This window comes from Triturus cristatus, chromosome 3_1 (assembly GCF_964204655.1).
Source record: "Triturus cristatus chromosome 3_1, aTriCri1.1, whole genome shotgun sequence".
NCBI lineage: Eukaryota > Metazoa > Chordata > Amphibia > Caudata > Salamandridae > Triturus > Triturus cristatus.
In genome coordinates this window covers 440,611,661-440,626,345 of record NC_140583.1, presented here as the reverse complement: position 1 = coordinate 440,626,345, position 14,685 = coordinate 440,611,661, and the positions used below count along the sequence as shown (strand labels likewise).

General features: G+C 46.1%; 1 protein-coding gene across 1 annotated transcript in view; it reads left to right on the top strand.

The window, feature by feature from the left end:
• The window catches only part of ATP8B4 (ATPase phospholipid transporting 8B4 (putative)), a 3,731,093-nt gene that overhangs the window by 612,535 nt on the left and 3,103,873 nt on the right, over nt 1-14,685 (top strand). The window lies entirely within an intron of this gene.

Here is a 14,685-nt window from a genome sequence, read left to right as displayed (position 1 = left end):
ATGCAAGGAGAAGGAGGCAAAACAAACAAATTAAACAATAAGGACAGAAGCAATACAGTACAAAGCAGGGGGGCGGGCCGCAGGGGACGCAGCAGCAGGAGAGACAGGGGAAGGAGCGGCGAGGGGACAGAGGGCAAAGAAGGCACAGGGCACAGAATTAAACAATAAAAACAGAAGGAGGGAAAAATTAGACAATTAAGCAATACAACAGAAGCAATACAGTGCAAGCAGACCAACGGCCAGCCACTGGCTACCAGGGATGAGGCGCAGGTTGTAGCCTGCGGGTGGAGGAGGGCCTCGAACTCGCAGGCAGTGGCAGCAGCAGCGAGCAGGGAACACAGGCACAACAGGTGGTGCTGTTGCGGCATGGGGAGCGACCTGCCTGGAGCAGGGTCAAGGGTCGCTCTCCTCACCGCGCAGCGGCCGCCATAAGAAGGGGAGGTGGGAGGGAGGAGCAGCTGGGATGAGGGAGTGGACGAATGGACGAGCTGGGGGGGCGGGGCCGCAGGGGACGCAGCGGCGGGAAAAACGGGGCAGGAGCGGCGAGGGAACAGAAGGCAGAGGAGGGCACAGGGCACAGAATGCAAGGGGAAGGAGGGAAAACAAATTAAACATTAAGGACAAAAGCAATATAGTACAAAGCAGGGGGGTGCCGCAGGGGACACAGCGGCGGGAGAGACGGGGGAAAGAGCGGCGAGGGGACAGAGGGCAAAGAAGGCACAGGGCACAGAATTAAACAATAAAAACAGAAGGAGAGAAAAACGAGACAATTAACAAGACAACAGAAGCAATACAGTGCAAGCAGACCTACGGCCAGCCACTGGCCACCAGGGATGAGGCGCAGGTGGTAGCCTGCGGGTGGAGGAGGGCCTCGAACACGCCGCAGTGGCAGCAGCAGCGAGCAGGGAACACAGGCACAACAGGTGATGCTGTTGCGGCGTGGGGAGCGGCCTGCCTGGAGCAGGGTCAAGTGTCTGGTATTCTGATGGAAAAGAAAATTGGCATCTACTATAATTTATTAATATCAGAAATTTCATTGAGGCCTTGCCTCCCTGTGTTACATTTTATGATTAAATATGCCTCTTTTTTGATCAATTGTGCTTCTACATCGCCTCCTCTGGGGTTTGGTAAGATAACACAAAGTACTGTCCATCGAAAAAAAAATTGGTGTGTTGGAACTCACAAGAGTGATCGACCATTGGGGCCCAAGTGACCGTATGGGTTCCCTTCTTCGCAAACATTAATTTAAGTGAACAACATTAAGGTCGACATTTCGAATCCAAAGCTTCAACTTGTAATGGAGTCTTCATCAGGTCAGAGCATGGACAAAAATATTAATGAATGTTAAAATGGCATAGGGTGTTAATAGTATCTCAGAAATCAATAATAAAAAATAAAAATATAAATCAGAATTTATACAGGGCCAAAAAATCCTAAATGTAACAGAATATGTCCACCGATCTGGAAAAACAGAAACATAGATGGCTGTAATTAGAACACAGACAATTCCATACAACGGGTACTTACAAAATTGAATAATAGTAACACAGAACTGAAGAAGAAAGGTGACACAATCACCATTCTAGTGATGCGTGAGAGTAACAGTTTAGGGGGCCAAAGTAAGAAAAGGCACAGCGTGTGTAGGGTGGATGGAAGGTCCAGAAGGAAAAACCCATGACGAAAAGAGACACCACTTAAATGTTCAAAATGAGATGCACTCAAAAGAACAAAGTGGAGAAATCTCACCTGTCATTCTACAAACAATGTATACATGCAATTGTGTCCAATCTGTGAGGAAATAAAAGCTGTATCTCATTGGACCGTCAAGGCAAAAAGTCCGGGAGGAACATCATTGATATAGTGGTAAATTAAAGTATTGCCAACAAGTGGACAAAAGTACTTACATCAGCGCAGGTAACTTATCAGATACGGAATACAAGGGCGCGGTCGTGCTTTTCTCCATCCAAATAGACTTCGCAATTGGTAGCATGCATGTGGTGTCTCAAAATTGAAAAATCGGGAGTATGTGCTTTCTGCAGAACCCAGGCAACTGGTTATTACAAATATGTTGCTTATAAAGATCAAGAAAGGAGTAGTTTCTAGGTTAATTAAAACTACTATGGAAAGAAAGACTGTGATGTGCCAAGGGACCAGAGTTAGTAGACCAATGTGAAACTTCCTGCACCAAAAACGAGACTAGCTGGTAAAAAATGAGTGTACCAAACCAGAACTGAATACCGAGGAACCAAAGTACCGAGTCATAAAACAAGTGGAAACATTTAATTTACACTCCATCTGAGTGGGCTGTTCTGAAAGCGAATATCTGCTCAAGTTTCAAATATTCGGAATTTCAAACAGGGAAAATACAGTTTTTTTAAAACTGTTTCTAACATAGTTAAAAATGTTTTCAGATGAGAACTTGAATGCAGATATCCAATTTCACTTTCAAACGTGTGTGGTGGGCAATGCCACAGCAAACGTTTTTTCAGAAATTAGTCCATGTAAAAATAGGTCCATGTGACATATACACATGAAATATTTAAAGCTGTGCAGTCATTAAAAAAGTGGTGCCTTTCTCCAGTCCTCACGGCTGTTCAATCCCTCTAATATAGAGTTCATTCGATCGTGTGGGTGGCAGGACACTACGTATGGCTACATTGTGAACTTCGCCTCTTTTAAATCATTGCGCTGTTGCACTAACTTGATCTTTTTGCACTATAATTGTTTTAACTTAAAATTTTGACCATTTGCACTGTAACTGTTTTTAAAACTTTGCAAACATTCCAGACTTCTTAGCAAACAATTACCAGCTTTCACGTTCAACCCCCGCGGTATCTGGATGTTAGACGGGACCGCACTGCACAGGGGTTGACGCTCTAGTCTTTCCTCCCTCCACCACTATTTCTTGCGCGCTGGAGCGAACACGCAGCGGGCACGCTCAGTGGGCACGCCGCCGGTGCTCCGAAGGCACTCCTAAGGCAAGCCCATCTGCGCCCGTCAGAGAACGACCAGCGCCAGAACCCCTGGCCGAATTGGGCCCCAAACATACGATAGGAAACAATTGCTTGTACTGCGAAGAAGCTCTTGTGCACATCATAACATGCTTCCACAAAATCTGTATGGGACAGAGGCTCTCTATACTAACTGCCCCTTTCGAACCAATTTTGCTACCCTACAAATAGGATAGGGAAAGTGGGGGGGGGAAGCCGAAGAGCCTGAAACCTGCAGAGATAGAGAAAGTGGTTGCAGGGACAAGGACACAAACGGGATCATCATTGATCCTTAGGCAACATCAAAGGTGTTTGCCGACTGTCTCCTGCTGAATGCCCGCTCTGTAGTCAAGCACAAATACCAGTTGGAGGACCTAATTCAACTCTCCACCCCAGACATAGTTTTTGTGACCGAACCCTGGACAGACATTACATCATCGCCAGTCTGGAATACTGCCCTACCAGCAGGCTATGCGCTTCTCTCACAGGACAGGGAGAAAGGTAAAGCAATTATCTACAGAGACTATCTAAATGTACACGTGGAGGCTATCTCTGCTCTGCCTGCAGAAGCATTGCATTTCAATATAAAGTTAAATAACCTCTCGACATTTCAGGGGATATTAATATATCATCCACCGGGAACCAAAACGGCCTTTTCTCAAGCACCTTTGACGCTTCTGGAGTCATATACCGTTCCATATTTCCTTACAATCCTCGGTGATTTTAATTACCACTTAGAATCTAAAAACAACACAGACACAACTAGATTGTTGGGCAACCTTGAGGCCTTTAGCTTAAACCACTCATAACTGAACCCACCCACCAGGCAGGACACACAAGAGATGGTATTTTTTACAAGCAATCCTGACATCACTTTGACCAAAATATTAGCCTTGCCGTGGACAGATCATAAGGCTATTTATTTTAATATTAAAGTTACGCAGCCACATCTTTGCGCACAGACTAAGCCACCTAAGGTACAAATCAGGCGCTGGAATAAGGTCAAGGGCAGTGACTTTGAGTCGGCCCTTGGTCATTTTCCTGTCACACTGGGAAAGGACAACAATGTAGCAGCCTTGCAGTTTAACGGCTGGCTATTGACAGCTGCCAATCATGTTGCACATAAAAAACTAGTGACGGTGAAGAAAGCCAAGATATCATTACCTTGGTACACTCCAGAGCTCAAACGTTTAAAAATTAAGTGTAGGAAAGCTGAGTACCTCTGGAGCCAGGACTATAATAATCAAACTAAATTAACTTGAACTTGAAATAAGCTTTATTTCGATAAAAAATATCTTAAAAAGCACATACAAATATAAAATGTACAAACATGTGGCACCAATATAAGAATCATATAAATATAAACTCATCATATTCCCAAGATCTACAAGGTTTTCTATAAAAAACATGTAAACATTATAAATAGGACAATATAAAAAACATACACAGGCAAGTAAAAGAAACAGCCTGGCTGCTTAGCCAAGAACTGCAAGAGCTTTAGTTCTTAAGAGCCAGGCCCACCTTAGAAATTTTGAAAGAGCGCAAGCGTACATAGATCGCGTGTCTGATTTAAGAATACGCAGCGCTATAAGGTGGTCACGTGTGCCCAAAGTTCTGCATAGAGGTTTGAGCCAATATGATCTTGGGAATTTATATTCTGGGCATGCGAAAAGCACGTGTGCAATAGATTCAATTTTGGTTTCACAGAAAGGACAAAAAGGTGAAGTTTGGGAGGGAAATTTCCAGCGAGCAGTCAGCTCGCGCACCGGGAGAGTACCAACCCTAAATTTAAAATAGAGGGCACAGTCATATGGCTTCTGAATAATATCGAGGTAAGGCTCAAAGCGAACTACATCTTTGAGAAGAAGGAACTCAGTGGTGCATCTACCTAATTGGGAACTAGAATTCCTTTTACCTATAACCCAACTCCAGTAGATTTTCTTCAACTCAGCTTTCGGGGGCGAAGTTCTGTTTATCCAAGCATCTTTAAGACCAAGATCGTAGAGAAGGGTCTTAACATCTTTCAGCCATTTAATTTTATTCCAAGAAGGCATAGAAAGTATTTCGGACAGGCCCTCCGCATACTTAGTTAGCTCCGGGGTCCGCCAGAGCCGTGCCCAAAGAAGTAGAGGGCGTGCTTTTGCCAGGTCTATCAGCGCATGGCACCCTAAGTCCGACAATAAAGGCACTATAGGTGTACTCTGTGGAAGTGCCATCAGTTCCTTATAGAAGCTGGAATCGGATTTAGCAAGTTCCTCAATATTACTTGAGCCCCATAGTTCAGCACCATAAAGTGCCGAGCTCACGCCCTTTGCCTTGTATATATCCAGTGCTGGAGCTATTGGCTTAGTTGAGGAGGAACGATGCTCTCTGAGAAGGGCACCAGTCACCCTCTTATGGGTTAAGAGCATCTTTTGTACATGAGATGTCCAGCGCATGGTATCTGTGATGCGGATACCCAAATAATCAAACTCTTTGACCCTTTCGAGAGGAACTGCATTTAAGACTGGAGGCCGACCTAATTTCTTCGGAGGATTCAAAATTAGGTATTTTGTTTTGGTGGTATTAATAATAAGGCCTCTGTCGTTGCAGAAAGATTGAAAACTGTCAAGAAGAGTTTGCAAGCCCATAGGTGTCTTAGACAAAAGGAGAGTATCGTCAGCAAACAGGAGAGTTGGAACACGTTCGCCCGCCAGGGAAGGTGCATCAGCCGGAACTTCCCGCAGGTGGTCCACCACCCCATTCATATAGAGTGAGAAAAGGGTGGGAGCAAGAACACATCCCTGGCGGACGCCCCTGTTTACTGGGATTCTCTCCGTTTTCTGACCCTGGGGACCCCAACGTACTTGGGCATAATTACCATCATGGAGTATTACTAACAGGGCCAACAGATAAGAAGGGATGTTCATATTGATCAGGACACGCCAAAGATTATCTCGGGGAACAAGGTCAAATGCTGTTTTTAAATCTATGAAGGCTAGATAGAGACTGCCCTTTCCGAGAAGGACGACCTTCCAATAGATAAGAAACAATCTAAAGACCTGTTCTATAGTGCCTGTTCCGGCCCTAAAGCCTGCTTGATAATCAGAGAGGATGCCATTATCATCCACCCAAGTTTGTATCCTCTCCAATATCACTTTCCCGATGACCTTCTGGGAGGAGTCGATCAGGCTAATTGGCCGGTAATTAGCTGGATCGTCACGGGCACCCTTTTTGAAAATGGGAACGACCTCGGCCCCCTTCCAAGATTCGGGGACCGGGGCGCCATTTAAGATGGCATTAATAAGGGTAGAAAGTAGCTTCCCCCAGTTAGATGGATCAAGCTTAAGGACATCACCAGGAATGCCGTCCGGGCCAGCTGCTTTCTGCGGGATAATGGACTGGATAGCACTATGAACCTCTCTTTCCGAGAAGGGGTCAATATTCAGGGCGTCCACGAGGGGGAATACCCCCTCGGGCCGGAACTTCTCCACATTCTCAGAACCGGTGGAATATAATTTATAAAAATGCTCGTACCATGCTATACCAGTGATATTATATGTCAAAAGTTCATGGGCTGGTCTATTCTTTAATCTGATTGTGTCCCAGAAGACACCGGGGTTGCGCTTGAGGGAAGCCTCTCTTAGGGTCTGCCAGTACTGCTCCTCCCAGGACTTTTTGGCATTAGAGACAGAAGTCTTATAATCTTTCCTAGCTTTCTGAATCGCAGATGCAATCCCACTTTTTAGGGCCACTATTAAAGCAGATTTCTTGATTCTGCAACTTTGCGTGTACCAGCCATTCTTGGAGATAGGTTTAAGCCCTCCCTTCGATGGGCCACCCTTGTTGGGTATTCGGAATATGTTTCCCAGTTTGAGAATGGTGTCTTGAAAGACAGAGGGAACCCTGTCGAGGGCAACCTGATGGATATTTGATTGAGCCAACTCGACTTGTGAAGCATATAAGATTGACCTTATTAGTTCAACCTTACCATCATCCAGCATGACTTTGCGCCATTTAAGGCGCCTCTCACAGTTGGCAGGATAAACCTCAGAGGTTTGTAGAGAACTAACTGCTGGAAGAGACAAGGACCCTTGTGAATCTACCCATAGTGATTTAATACAAAGAGATAGCTGGTTATGGTCGCTATCGTGAGAGGGGATTATTTCCATGTCCACCATGAATACCCAAAGTTTAAGGTCGAGAAATATATAATCGATCCTTGAGGTGTGATTAGGCCTGTTGTAGGTGTGCGCACCCTGGGGGTCAGAGGGTGTTCTACCATTGGCCGCCCTTAAGCCAAATTCCAAGGTCATGGTGTTCAAGAATACAACAGACTTAGTCCATCTCTTGATAGGAGGCAACGTTAGTGACGGAATGCCACGTTTAGCGTCATCCTCAAGTAGATCAGGAAGATCTACTGAGGCTAGGGGCTCGAAGGAGCAATTAAAGTCTCCCGCTACCAGGACGTAAGATGCATGATGGCACTTTCGTAGTTCGTCCTCTAGGAGTACAAGTGTGGGTGACAAAGCTCCTCCACTGAGGCCCCTTGCGTAAATATTAAATATATCAAGAGACTTGTTTCCCTGGGCTCCCTTGAGGGTAAGTCTTAATAAATCTGGAGAGGCAATATGGGCCTGCCTAATGGTGCACCCAAGTGAAGTACTAACCCAAATCAACAGGCCGCCCGAGGGGCGTCCTCTTCCTGTCAAGGATGGAGTAGCTGGTATGCAAAAGGTGGTGTAGCCAATCATATGGTGCGGCTCTATTGCCCAAGTCTCCTGGAAAATACAGATACTATAAGTCGTTATGAAGGAGTTCCAATATGGGAGGTCTAACTTGTTGGCAAGGCCAGCTACATTCCAATTTATGATCCTGAGAGAAGGAAAGATAGTAGTTATGTCTTGCAATGCAGGTGAGGTGGAATAATTAGGAGTAACCAGGATCGGGGTACGAGCAGAAGGCAATAGAAGGTGGTTAGTGTCCTGAAAGATTAAAGTATGATGGGAACAGTGCTGTTGAGTATGAGGGCTTGAGTCGATTTGGAAGGGATCCCTATCAGGGTCAGAAACTACCTCAAGGTCTTTTGAGATGGCATTAATTCCAACAGCAGGAGGAATGTCTACCACTGCTGGGGTTCCATGTCAATAGTGCTCGTAGCAACTATAAGTATCAGAATATCTGCTGGGTGCAAAAGTAGGAAAAGCCTTTTCATTGGTGTTTCCAACTCCCTTGAAATAACCATCATAGGATGATTGGAGAAAAGAAGAGTGCAAATAGTGAGGATAAACAGTATCAGAGTAAAAGTGGTTTAAATCTAGACATCTTATGCCACTCATAGTGGGTTGGTGGTAGTTACAAATTAATCTTGTGACCCGAGGGTCCCTGAGGTTTATGATCACACAGTCACCAGGCGTATTTTTCGGTTTATTGCCCACCCAGGATACCCTTCTGACATGAAGAACCTGCCCATCCAAGTGTTTTGGGAGTGGCCTATTAATATTCAGCCAGTGTATTGTTTTATTATGTAGTTCGATGTAAGATTCTGGCTTGGCAGCTTTAGGGTACGGGACTCCTGTTAGATTGGTACAAATGGTAGGCACTCCGGTGGAAGATTAACACAAGGTAAGGACTGTTCAGAGCCAGTAGGGGGGACTTTAGATTGAGTTTGTATGGATTCATTGATAGATGGTTTTGGAGGATTCTGAACAGATTCAGCAATGTATCCCAATTCCCCGGAAATTGGACGGCTATTAGTCGAGCCAGAGGCTGGTTTTTTATTTTGAGAAAAGCTACCCGAGGATGACGTGGGTAATGGAGGCCTTAAGTCAGGTGGAATAACTCCATTCTTTGGGCCTAAATTTGAGGCAACATTTGGTTTCGACAGGGCAGCTTGAGGTATAGATTCGTTAGGGGTAACTAAAGATGGATCAGCAATGGTATCATGGTCCTTGCCTAACTTTGAATGCAACTTGATTAGGGACTTAAGAGAAAAGAAATTGTCAAGAGAGGCCTGCTCGAATCTCTCGAGCCTCTCGGACAATAATTTTACTCTTTCCATCATAGGAAGTAGGAAAGATTTAATAGTTTTTTCAAGTTGACCAATCAATACAAGCTGAGGATCGAGGTCATTTTGGGATACAGGTTGTTGGAGAAATTGCTCTGCAATAGTATCAGTGGCTGAGTTGACCGGGTGAACAGGGGATGGTCTTATCCTGAGCTGATGGTGTGTAGGTGAAGCTGTTTGACCCACTTTCTTACCCATGCCAATACGTGATTGACTTTTACTTTTCTTATGAGCTTTTGTCTGATTCTCCCTGTTACCACTACCCGCTCTTTTCCTTTTGTTTGGAACGATTTTTAGGTCCACTGCAGTGGATGGCTCAGTAGTCACAGGGGTTACAAGAGATGAAGTGGCAGTATTAGCAGTATTAGGTGTAACTTGAGAAGCAACTAACAGGGGAGAGTATGAAAGGTCCAGCAATGTCACGGGGGCAGGATCACTAGGACCAAGAGAATTTGTATCCACACTCATCAGTAGGTATGGTGGGTTCCCTGTTGGAGTGTCAACCTCTTGGGTGTTGGCTTGGGCGGGTGAAGCAACTAGCGCAAATGCGCCCATTGAGGAACGCTTATCTTTTATAGCGTCCAGGGAAAGGCGCCGCTCTGTGATTGCAATTTCTTTCTCTAATACAGAGCAGGCACGAATTATAAAGTGGTCAAGAGTGCCACTTACAGAACCCCCACCCAATGTGCTTCCCCTGCCCGAGCGTGTGGACATTGCCATAGCTACTAGGTAAATGGAATAATCACAGCGAGAGATGTAAGCAAACAGTCTGTTGTAAAGCACTACACCGGGTCTGCCCAGCGGCAATATTAACGTACCAGTCAGGGGTATGCTGTGGGAGCAAGAGGGGTGGCCCAGCCCGGCCTCCTTTGGCCCCTGACGGCCTTAGACGGCCCGCCCTTTGTCCGGGCTTCGTCCGGCGCCTGCCCACGCACGTCCCGCGACGCGGAGAGAGCGGCGTTCTTTTGAGCGCCTCCGGGCGCTTGGGTGACGTCGATGGGGCGCTAGGGCGCCTGGGAGCTGTAGTCTCCTCTCACCGGGGCCGCAAGATGGCACAGCGGCAGCGGCAACGGCAGGGTTTGGCACAGCGGAACACCAGCGGAACTCCTAGGTAAGCGAGGGAGGGCAGGACACCAGCTGTTCCCCATCGCGGACCAGGCTCTCAGCGATATCAGGACTCCAGGTTCAAACTTCCCCAAAATTAACATATAACTTAGTTATCCTTCAATATAAGGAGGCAATCATTGCCGCAAAAAAATCTTTTTTCACAACCAAAATAAAGGAGGCTGGTAACTCCACCAAGCAACTGTTCAAATCTGTTAACATGCTAGCTAAACCGTAACAGGAAAACGCCTTCAAGCCTGATCAAGCTTTGTGCAACAAACTTGACGCATTCTTCCAAGACAAGGTGCAAGGAATCTATAATAATCTCCTAAACTACCCAGGATCTCAGGATATAAAAGAACAACCAATGGGCTTAACTCATTGCAGATTATCCTGTTTCCAGACAATAACAAGCGAGGAAGTACAAAAACTTCTGCTCTCTATAAAAACTGGCTCACCCACAGATCCCAGTCCCCCTACTATCATGCATCTGGCTGCCCAGAAAATTTGTGATAATCTCACCCCCTCATTAACCAAGTTCTGGAATCAGGTTGTTATCCTGAAATCTGGAAAAAAACATCTATTAGGCCTCTCTTAAAGAAACCCAGCCTGGACCCTACTGAACCTAAAAACTATAGCCGGCTTACCAATTGTGGCTAACATTCAAAAACTGTTCCCACCATATATTCCCCCACGTGCTCTTAGATCTGCTTGCTTGGGCCTCATTAAGATAGTAAAGACTAGACTGGCAAGATGGGGGGGGGCAGGGCGATATCACAATGTGTGGCAAAGCTTTGGAACAAACTGCCTCTGGCCATGAAGCTTCAGCCTAATCTGCAGTCTTTCAGGAAGAACCTGAAAACATTGCTGTTTACTGCCGCATAGGTTTCCCTGTCACTACAGCGCGTTGTTCCTGTCCACACACCTCAGCGCCAAGACGCCACGGCAATCGAGCGCTATATAAGCATATAAACACAAACATAATCCACGTCAGGTCTCTTATCACCAAGATGTGTGTTGTGTTCCCTCCTCTTGTGTCAGGTGTTATCTGTTCGATCACTTGCTATCGGATATCCTCTGTAGTGTGCTGCTTAGAAGTGTTAGACCAATGGTGACCCAACCATGTTGCCCTTAATTTGGCTCATATGTTGCAGTATGCGACTATTCACTTTTTGTGTTGTATGCCCAATGTAAATCATGTCACAAGGACACCAAATTGCGTAAACCACATTGTGAAAATTACAGATAGAGATCTCAATACAAAAACTTGGTGTCATAATCTAAAAATTCTTTAGTGTCCTTATGATACATATAGGCTGTGCAGTTCCCACATTTATAATGTCCTGGCACTGAAGGTAAACCCCACTGTGATGCAAGTGTAGATGCTGTGGGTTTGGGGAAGGCTGCTCCTACCAGTAAATCCCTAATGTTAGCTCCCCTTTTGTATGAGAACACAGGTCTGTCCGGTTGTGGCATGATGTTTTTTACCAAATTTCAGTGCTTTTTAACAATGGCTTTAACTGCATTACTGGCCACACTGAAGGTGTTAATGCAAATCAAGTAATCTGCTGCCTCGGGTCTTATGCGGGGTACTAGAAGATCCTCTCTTGGGTTATACCACGCCCTTTTACGAGCTTGTTTCACCAGTCTTTTGGGATTGCCTCAGTCTAATAACCTTGAAATTAGAGTACTCGATTTTGTGAAATAATCTTCCTTGTGGGTACAATTACGTCTAATCCTTAGAAATTGTTGGAAGGGAATAAAATCTCTTGGAATTCTGGGATGCTGACTGCCATATTGTAAAAGAGAATACCTTTCCGTTGCTACTTGAGTAATGAAATATACAGTAGGTTGTCGGACAGCATTTTCAGATCTTGTGTGTATCATGTGACCGTGTGAATTAGGATCGTGTAGAACCAAATCAATGCTGCTGTTGCGTGGATTGGACCTGCAGCAAAAGACTCGCATCGCCGCTGTATGCTGCATCTGTGACCGACGCATTACCTTCGGAACCAACACCGCGCAACACTTTTCCCGGTGCAGACTCCTCGATTTCTCATCAACAGCAACCTCGAAGCTGAACCTCTGTATCACTGCTTCACCGCTCATTGCAACCTGTCCACTACGCCTCACATCCTTGATACCAGCCTTTGCATCACAAGCTCCATTGACAGGATTCTCAACGTCAACGTATCAGGATCTCATACCGCAGACTCATCGGAACCGATGCATTGCCTCTGCTGTGAGATGCATCTTAGACGCGGATCCAAGCAATCGCTCCACAACCAGGATTAACCCTTTCAGTGCTCATGACGGAATGGTTCCGTCATGAGCACAAGTGCTGCTGTGCTCATGACGGAACCATTCCGTCATGAGCACATTCTCAGAGAATCCCTCTGCTGCAGGCAGCAGAGGGATTTCCCATTTTTTTTTGCCTGGGGAGGTGGGGAAGAGCTTACCCAACCTCCCCAGGCCTATTTTTAGATATTGTTGCAATGACGATCTCACGCATGTTTCAGTTTGTGTTTCAGTGCTCATGGGGCTATTTCAGCCCCCCTGAGCACCAAAACACTTGGAAGAGGTATCGCTGGAAAGGGGAGAATCTCCCCTTTTCAATGGGACCCTTCCCTAGTGGATCCCTGCTTGGGGATCACCCCAGGAGGGCGATCCCCAAGCAGGGATCCACCCAATAGCACCAGGGAGGGGGGAGCGGACCCTTGGGCAAGGGCCTTTTCTCCCCCCATGTTTTTTGGGCCAAATTCAGTAGCCCCCAATCTGCCCCCGGGGGGTGGCAGGAAGCCCACTAGAAGCCAGGGATTTTTTTTTTCTACAAAATAGGGGTGGAGGCTGCCCAATATGGGCAAGCCATAGCCCCCACCCCCATGCACAATTAGAGTCTTTCTGTCCCCGCCCCCAATCTGGCAGAAAGCCCACTGGCATTAGCCCCCAATCTGCCCCTCTGGGGGGGGCAAAAAGCCCACTGGACGCCAGGGATTTTGTTTGGACAAATTTGAATTATGGTGGGGGCTGCCCAAAACGGGCATGTCCATGCCCCTACTTCCTCCCCCGCAAAAATGACAGCCTGTCTGCCCCCCGGGGGAAGATGGGACAGTAGCCCCCAATCTGCCCTCCCGGAAGGGCAAAAAGCCCACCAGGCACCAGGGATTTTTTGGGGCAAATTTGAATTAGGGTGGGGGCATTGGCATGCCCGTTTTGGGCAGCCCCGCCCTAATTAATATTTGCCCAAAAGAATCCCTGGCGTCTACTGGGCTTCCTGCCCCTCCCGGGGCAGATGGGGGCATTAGCCCCCAATCTGCCTCCCTGAGGGGGCAAAATGTTTGACAAATGTTTTAGGTTTTCAAGGGATTCTGGGTAACAGAACCTGGGGAGAGGCAGTAAAGTCATCCCATCCTGGATTCCCATAGGTGTCTAGTTTTCATAAATGTAAAGGTTTGCTAGGTTTCCCTAGGTGCCGGCAGAGGTATGGTTCAAACACTACAGCTAGGCACTTTGCCAAAAAAGGGTCATTTTTTACTGTGAAATTGAGGTGTATCCACGTTGCGTTTTGCGCCGTTTCCTGTTGCGGGTACTTGGCCAACCCACACAAGTGAGGTACCATTTTTTTTGGAAGACTTTGGGGAACGCGGCATGAGTGGAAATTTGTGGATCCACACAGATTCCAGAACTTTCCACCACAGAAATGTGGGGACAATGTGTTTTTTTTGACACTTTTTTAGGTTTGCAAGGGATTCTGGGTAACAGAACCTGGTGAGAGGCAGTCAAGTCTCCCCATCCTGGATTTCCCTGGGTGTCTACTTTTCAAAAATGTATAGGTTTGCTATGTTTCCCTAAGTGCCGACAGTGCTAGGGTTCAAAAACTACAGCTAGGCACTTAGCCAAAAAAGGGTTATTTTATACTGTGAAATTGGGGTGTGTCCACGTAGCGTTTTGCGCTGTTTCCTGTCATGGGCACTAGGCCTACCCACACAAGCGAGGTACCATTTTTCTCGGAAGAATTTGGGGAACGCGGGGTGGGTGGAAATTTGTGGATCTACGCAGATTCTAGAACTTTCCACCACAGAAATGTGGGGAAAATGTGTTTTTTTGACAATTCTTTAGGTTTCCAAGGGAATCTGGGTAACAGAACCTGGTGAGAGGCAGTCAAGTCACCCCATCCTGGATTCCCCTAGGTGTCTAGTTTTAAAAAATGTATAGGTTTGCTACGTTTCCCTAGGTGCAGGCAGAGCTAGGGTTCAGTAACTACAGCTAGGCACTTTGCAAAAAAAGGGTAGTTTTTCATTGTGAAAATGTGGTGTGTTCACTTTGGGTTTTGAGCCGTTTCCTGTAGTGGGCACTATGCCTACCCACACAAGTGAGGTACCATTTTTATTGGGAGACTTAGGGTAATTTAGATTTGTAAAGCAACTGATATTACCTATTGACTTTCAATGCATTTCTGCCTTCCAAATGAAAGACATTGTGTAAAAAAGAAGTCATTTTGAAAAATGACCAATAATTCTCATGCTAGTATGAGTATTCCCAATT